At 53.0% G+C, this 7,149-nt stretch overlaps 1 non-coding gene across 1 annotated transcript; it reads right to left on the bottom strand.

Annotated features, from left to right (window-relative positions):
* Positions 1-202: 202 nt before the first annotated feature.
* Positions 203-327, bottom strand: LOC129399215 (small nucleolar RNA SNORA16B/SNORA16A family). The gene has a single exon (XR_008626991.1). It is a non-coding gene; the product is annotated as a small nucleolar RNA SNORA16B/SNORA16A family (small nucleolar RNA).
* Positions 328-7,149: the final 6,822 nt, after the last annotated feature.

Genomic DNA, 7,149 nt, shown 5'->3' with positions numbered 1-7,149 from the left:
AGGCGGGCCTCGGGGGACACCCCAACAGTGCTCAGGAATAGCTTATGGTGGTACCCCAGGGACCATTTGGGGTGCCGGCGTCCAAACTGGGGTCAGTGGGATGCAAAGCAGAGGCCTAAAGCCTGGGACTGTCTTCCCAGCCCCATCAATGGGCACTTCGTTAGCATTTCCTTGATAATCTGTGATGAGTTTGTTTTTCTGAGACCGTCTTTTCCCAAAATGCTGCAGATAAATTACTCTAAACAGAACAACAACCATTAAGAAAATCTGTCACTCTGGGCTTCTTTTCTCCAGCACAGCGGCCACACAGCGTCAGTAAGTGTGTCACCGATGAGTGTACTTTCACCCTCTGCACATCTTGCTTGCATAGTGTTTGGTGGTGCTTGTCCAACTCTCCTGTCTATTTACTGGTTGGGTTGTTTGTCGTTGCACGAACTCTTTCTGCACCTTGGATCTTACCCCTTACTCGGGTGGGTGATGGAGCATCTCCTTGCACTTAGTAGGAATGTCTTTTTGGTGTGTTTATAGGCTCCTCTGCTGCGTCTATTTTCTTTTGCTAAAACCTTTTCAATTCAACGTGTGCCCGAGTTCTTCCATTTTATATCCCTTGCTGTTAGGAGCGAGTGTTCCCCCAAATGTCGCGTTTTCATTTTCCCGTCATGGAATGTTGGTCTCTGCTCTCTGTGTGATTGTACGGTTTGGGGCGTCCATTCTGAGTGATTTTGTATACGACGTTAGAGAGTGGCCCAGTGTCCCCCATATATTTTGTTCAAGAGATTCTCCTTTCTTCATTACATGCTTGTAGGATAACATAGCCTCAGTAGTTTAGGTTTATTGGGTTACTCCCGTTACAGTGCTCCTATTCCTCTTTGTTTATTTGTAGCTTCTTTCTTAGTGTTCTGTTGACTTGTAAATAATGCTTTTCTCTTCTCCTTGAGTCCTTTGCATAGTTTATTCAGAGCATGTCTTTTTGTATGGACAGAGGAAGACATTTAATATTATGCCTTTGCAATTGAGATTTAATTGGCTTTGAATATTATTAATTCCCGGGCATCTGCTTTCTTGACTGTAGCCTTGGTTGCCCTCAGTTCCTAGCCCTCTTAAAAGGCAGGGTCCCAACGTGGGACGAAGAAGGACCCAGGGCAAGCGGTAAGTTGTGTGCTACCCTGGCATCGAGATGGGCCTGGCCAAAGCGCCTAATGCTTAACTATATGTTAAGAGCTTGGTCATGGGGTGTCATGTCATGATCCAAAAGCAATGACGAGACAGGGCCCTGCTAGGGCTAGGAAAGACTAATCTGGCCTGAGCGCTGTAGTCTGAGATGAGGTGACCTCCAGAGAGCAATTCTAAAAGTTTAATGCATCTCTTGCTATGCCCATACAAAATGATTAATATTGTGAATGCTTATATGTTTGTCTGACAAGGAGAGGAGAAACACAACCTTGGGATTTCATCCTTGGATGGGTCCTGCTGAAAGCGTATCTGTCCTAGAGAATAGGTGTTCTGCTAGTGTTATTGAACTTTTTGTGCCTAGCATTTTATTTTATGGTTAAAATCTGTCCTAAACAAAAAGGGGGGAGATGTTGGAATATTTCCCCTTTTCCAGCTGCCTTCTGGAGTTTTGTCAGAAACCTTTTGTCACAGAAACCTAGCTGATCTTTGACCTGCAGATCTAAGGTGCTAGCCTAGTCTTTGGGATATAAATTTCAGGTGCTGTCTAGTTTGTAATTGACATGTAGATTTCTTGCTGCAGCCCATCCTGGTCTTTGGGATGTAAATCCGAGTGCTTTCAGCCCAAAGAAGGCTTCGGTTTTGGTTTTTTGTATCTTGTTTCCGAGGGCCAGACTCACTGAGAGGGAGATCGGGGAAAGACAGGTAGGAGGAGGGAGAGAAGCCAGAGAGAGGCAGCAGTGGCAGTAGATCCAGAGAGAGGCCGGAGCTGGGAGTGCGGGAGATGAGAAAGTTTGAAGATTGAATAAACGGTAACTAATCAGCAACCAGCTTGGTCCTCGTTCTTCCTTCGCCTGTCCTTGACCACCGGCCGTCCCGATCCAGTCCACACACTGCGGTTCCAGAGCACCGAACGCGGGTGGTGAGACAGAGCCGCCCGGAGAGCCCGCAAGTGCACTCGCCCCTCAGCGTTCTTTAGTTTTTTACACATGCTCATAGATCACTTCTCATAAGTTAAATATTGATAAGCGTGTGGCTTGATTTCTGGGCCTTCTGTTCTATTTTATTCATGTATTTATTTTTAGTTCCAATACTATGAAGTCTTGTTTGGGGGCCACACTCAGTGGTGCTCAAGAGTCACTCCTGGCCGCAGGGCTCCTGCCACTTTGAGCTCCGTCTCCCAGTGAGCACTGGCTGCCAAGCTGTGGCCCCGCTGAAGCTGGAGGCCTGCCAGCTTACTTAAAATGCGTCAAAGCCTGACCCCAAGGGCAGTGTCTGGGAAGGATCCCGGGAACAGGCAGCCTGGGTGCGCAGTTATGTGTCTGGACAGTCCTGCTCTGCCCCGATCCAGGGTAACGTGATGGGAGAGTGGATTTGTCACTAAGTGGAGTTGTCTGGATCATATTTCATAGTCTGTAAAGAATCGCACAGCAATTTCCATTATAGCCCATTGAGGTTCTAATACACCACCATCATCATCAATATTATCCCCGTTAGGAACGACAGCGCCAGGAGTCGGGATAGACTGTGATTGGTCCTTGCTTTTTCCTCAAGTGTTTAGAGAATAGGAATGTTATTGTCTTTCTAGAAGTTTCCTTCTTTTTTGGGAGTTTGAGTGAGAGTATAGCGGTAGGGTCCTTGCCTTGCATGTGGCCAACCCAGATTCAATGCCCAGGATTACCTATGATCCCCTGAGTCTGCTCCTTCCTTCCTTCCTTCCTTCCTTCCTTCCTTCCTTCCTTCCTTCCTTCCTTCCTTCCTTCCTTCCTTCCTTCCTTCCTTCCTTCCTTCCTTCCTTCCTTCCTTCCTCTTCCTTCTTATTTCCTTCCTTCTTTCTCTTCATTTGTTTTCCTTCCTCTGTTCACATTCAAGCAGGCAGAATCTGGTCATGTGACCAACAAGGGCAATGAGGAAACCAACTTTGCAGAACGACGTCCCCAGCTGAGTCCCTGGAGAGCCTGTCCGGGAAAGGGGGCTCTCTGCTCCTCCGTGTCAGAAATGACAGAGTGGGGGGGCAGGGTGATGGCACAGCGGGCCGGGTGCTTCCCTTGCCTATGGCGCCCTGGGCTCCATTCCCAGTACCCGGGAGCCCCACCAGGAGTGACTTCTGAGCACAGAGCCAGGAGGAAGCCCTGAATACCTCAAAACCCAAAGAAACGCAGAAGGAGTGGCAGATGGGCTGTGGAGAACCTGCCCTCAGCGACGGTGACCCGCACCCGGGCCATCACACTTCCTCTCTCACCACCACCCAGGTGCTTCCCGGCCGTGGGCATCCGTGCCCCCCGCACAGTGTCCAGGGCTGTTGCTGCATTTCTCTAGGCTGGCCTGTGTCCCCCACCCAGCCCCCCTCCCCCCTCATCTGCTGTAATCTCTGTCAATACCGACGGCGCTGCCCACCTCGGGAACAGCTAGACAGCGGGTTGAGCCCTGCTCAGCGCACTCCTGCCTTGAAGGGTGGCTGGACACTGACCCGGTCAACGGGACGGAGGGAATCCCGGTGTCCTTCACTGGGGGGCTGCGGTGGGGGGAGGATTCCAGAGTATTCTGTCGGTCCCCAACTAGCAAGGGAGTGGGGGAGGGGGAGAGGAAAAGCACCTTCGGAAAGTGACAGCGTCCAGAGTGTTGGCCCTCCCTGTGGCCACCTCCCTGGACAAGACAGACAGGCTCTCAGGAGCAGGGTGTGGGGGGGCTGGGCGGACAGGGAAAGAGCCCCCAGGTTGGGCCCAGACTTTGCTCTGGCATGTGAGGCTGTTTCCCGGGGGTGGCTTTGTCCAAGACTGGGACACTGAGAGCAGAGCAGAGGCCCAGCCTGACCCGGGCGCCATCGGGCAGCCAGGGGGGGGAGAGAGAAATAGAGAGAGAGAGAGAGAGAGAGAGAGAGAGAGAGAGAGAGAGAGAGAGAGAGAGAGAGAGAGAGAGAGAGAGAGAGAGAGAGAGAGCTGGCCCCGCCTGGCCGGGCCGCGCAGAAGGACGGCTGGTCTGGGTCAGAGCCCCATGACCAGGCTGCAGCTCCTCCTGCCCGCCCCTGCCCCCCTGCTGCCTGCCCCAAGGACCGTCTCTGCATCTGGGAGAGGCAGGGAGGAGGCAGGCAGTCGAGAACCCTGTGCCCGAAACCCACCGACGCCAACACGGGCCGAGAGCCCAGCCTGACCTCCGGGAGAAAAGGAAAGGATCTGAATCCCACGCTGAAGATTGGCTGATTTATATGGTTGGGGACCAACCTGACAGCGCTCACGGATTGCCCCGGGCTGCGTTCAGGGTGCACTCCTGGTGGGATTCGGGAAACTATATGCGTTGCTGGGGACCAAACCCGAGTCTGCCACGTGCAGAGTGAGTGCCCTACCCGCTATATTATCTCCCTGGCCCCAGAAATACATTTGTTTTTAGGGGAGCAGATGGAACAACTTGAGTCCTTTCAATGAACTGGGGCAGGTCTGGAAGATACAGGAGATGATGGAGACAGGGCAGGGGGCACGCAGGAGAGGGGAGGGGAAGGAGGGAGCAGGCGCAGGGAGGCAGGTGGGCCCTGCTCTTGGCTGGCTGCTCCGAGCAGGGTGCTGGTGCCTTCGGACGGGGCTGCCGGGCTGGCATCCTGGTGCTGCAGGTCATCCCTGAATATGAGCGGAGTCGTGGCACTCCCTCTTATCACGGTCACTTAAGCATCGTCCTCTAGATTGAACACGCAGTTCCTTTCATCATCAAACCTTTAATCATTTTTATCCCTCTGCTCGCTAAAATGTGGTTCCATTTGGCTTCCCCCGTCTTTAGTATCTTGAGATGAATCATCTTCTAAGTCTCTCATCTCCCTTCATGTACGCAAGTGATCGTCTGATCCCGTGCCTGGCGTAGATGCTGCATGGCCAGAGCTGAGCACCTGTGCCAGAGGGAGAGTGTTCTTGCGGTGAGCACAGAAAGGGGAGCTACCAGGCTCGACGGTCCCTCTCGGTTCCCGAGCACAGACAGGACTACATGCTGCCCGTCAAGTGAGCTTCATCTTTTGCCGGCCCTTTACAGCATTTATGCCTAAAAAGTAAGGCGGTGTCTGCAGTTTCAGTGTTGTCAGTCAGAGTGCTTGCTTTTTGATTTAAACACACACACACACAAGCACACGCACGCACACACATGCATGCACACACATACACACATGCATACACAATATATGCACACACACGCATGCATACGCATACACACATGCATACACAATACACACATACATGCATGCACACGCATGTATGCACACACATGCATGCACACATGCATACACAATACATGCACACACATGCACACACATACACACATGCATACACAATACGCACATACATGCATGCACACGCATGCATGCACACACATGCATGCACACACATGCATACACAATACATGCACACACATGCACACACATACACACGTGCACACACAATACACACATACATGCATGCACACGCATGCATGCACACATGCATGCACACACATGCATACACAACACATGCACACACATGCACACGCATACACACATGCATACACAATACACACATACATGCATGCACACGCATGCATGCACACACATACACGTACACACAAGCACGCACACACAAGCACATATATGCACATGCACACACACGCAGATACATATACACATGCACACGCGAGCATGCACACATACATGTACACACACGCACATACATACGCATGTAAACACACATACACACGCATACACAGACACATTTTCTTCTTGTGCAAGGATATTTTATCTGCCTCCACACTTCCAGCCTGATGAAAAAAGTGTAATCAAGTTGCCAAAACAACTTATCCTTACATGGAGTCCTTGGAACAGCGAGCTGAAAGGCGGCTGCCCGCCTCGGCTGGAGGGGCGTCGGGGAGCATAGAAACCTTAGGGTTTTGGTACGCTGGAGGCCGTGACACTGGGAGCTCCCGGGGAAGAGGGGGCGGGGGCTGTCCCAGTAGGTGCCGTTAGGGGAAGCATCGCCTCGCCTGCCCTGAGTGACCCGGGAACACCGTGTCAGCCCGTGTCAGGCGCGCCTGCTCTGCTACTGTTAATAATACGGTATTCACGTCTGGCGTCCCTCCATGGAGCGCTCGGACAGCGAACTCTCGGAGGAAAGGAGCGGGTCACCGCCTCAGCGGCTAGCCCGGCGGCTACTCGCAGGCGTCCAGGTCTCCTTCTCTCTGGGCTTGGCGGTCCTCTCAGTGGAAGGAGCACAGTCGCCTCCGCACACGAGTGTTTGAGCCGCGCGCGTGACGTGCTGTACTCTGCAGCTCTGTTGCTGAGGGGCTGGCGTTCCCTTCATGCCTGTGTTGGTCTCTGGCCGCACTCTGGGGTCTCAGGACGGACTCCTGGCTCTGCACGCAGGGATCGCTCCTGCCGGGGCTCAGGGGTGCCGGGGACTGAACCCGGGCCGTGTGCAAGGCACATGTGCTGCCCGCTGGACTCTCGCCGGGCCCTCTCATTCCAAGGGGACGACCTCCAGTAGGTCACAGTCACACCGAGACCTTGTCAGGGAGTGCCGGCTCCTCAGGGACCCTCCCTACTGGGCAGGTCCGTGCCCAGAGCTGAGTGCGTTCCCTCGGCCTGAGTCAAGTACCTTCACTCCTTACTGAAGGAATTGTTTCAGGGCTTACCTTATGGACACACCCTTGTTTGCAAAGCTGTTCCCGATACAGCGGTAACAGGCGCTCACTACGCCGACACCAGGCCCGCGACAGCCACCTTCCCTCACCTTTGTCTCCATCCTACCAACCCCGCCCCCGCCTGCCCCCTTTGCAGGCACACCAGCATTTATTTCACATTGCTTGCTACAACTAAACGGCTAATGGACTGATTAAAAACTACTCCAGTTAAAAAATGTATGAAAATTGGGGCTGGAGCGATAGCACAGTGGGTAGGGCGTTTGCCTTGCATGCGGCCTACCCGGGTTCGATCCCCGGCATCCCATATGGTCCCCCAAGCACTGCCAGGAGTAA

Source organism: Sorex araneus, chromosome 10 (assembly GCF_027595985.1).
Source record: "Sorex araneus isolate mSorAra2 chromosome 10, mSorAra2.pri, whole genome shotgun sequence".
In the NCBI taxonomy this organism is placed as follows: Eukaryota; Metazoa; Chordata; class Mammalia; order Eulipotyphla; family Soricidae; genus Sorex; species Sorex araneus.
Note: the sequence above shows the minus strand (reverse complement) of the source record. Positions and strands in the feature narration are given on the sequence as shown.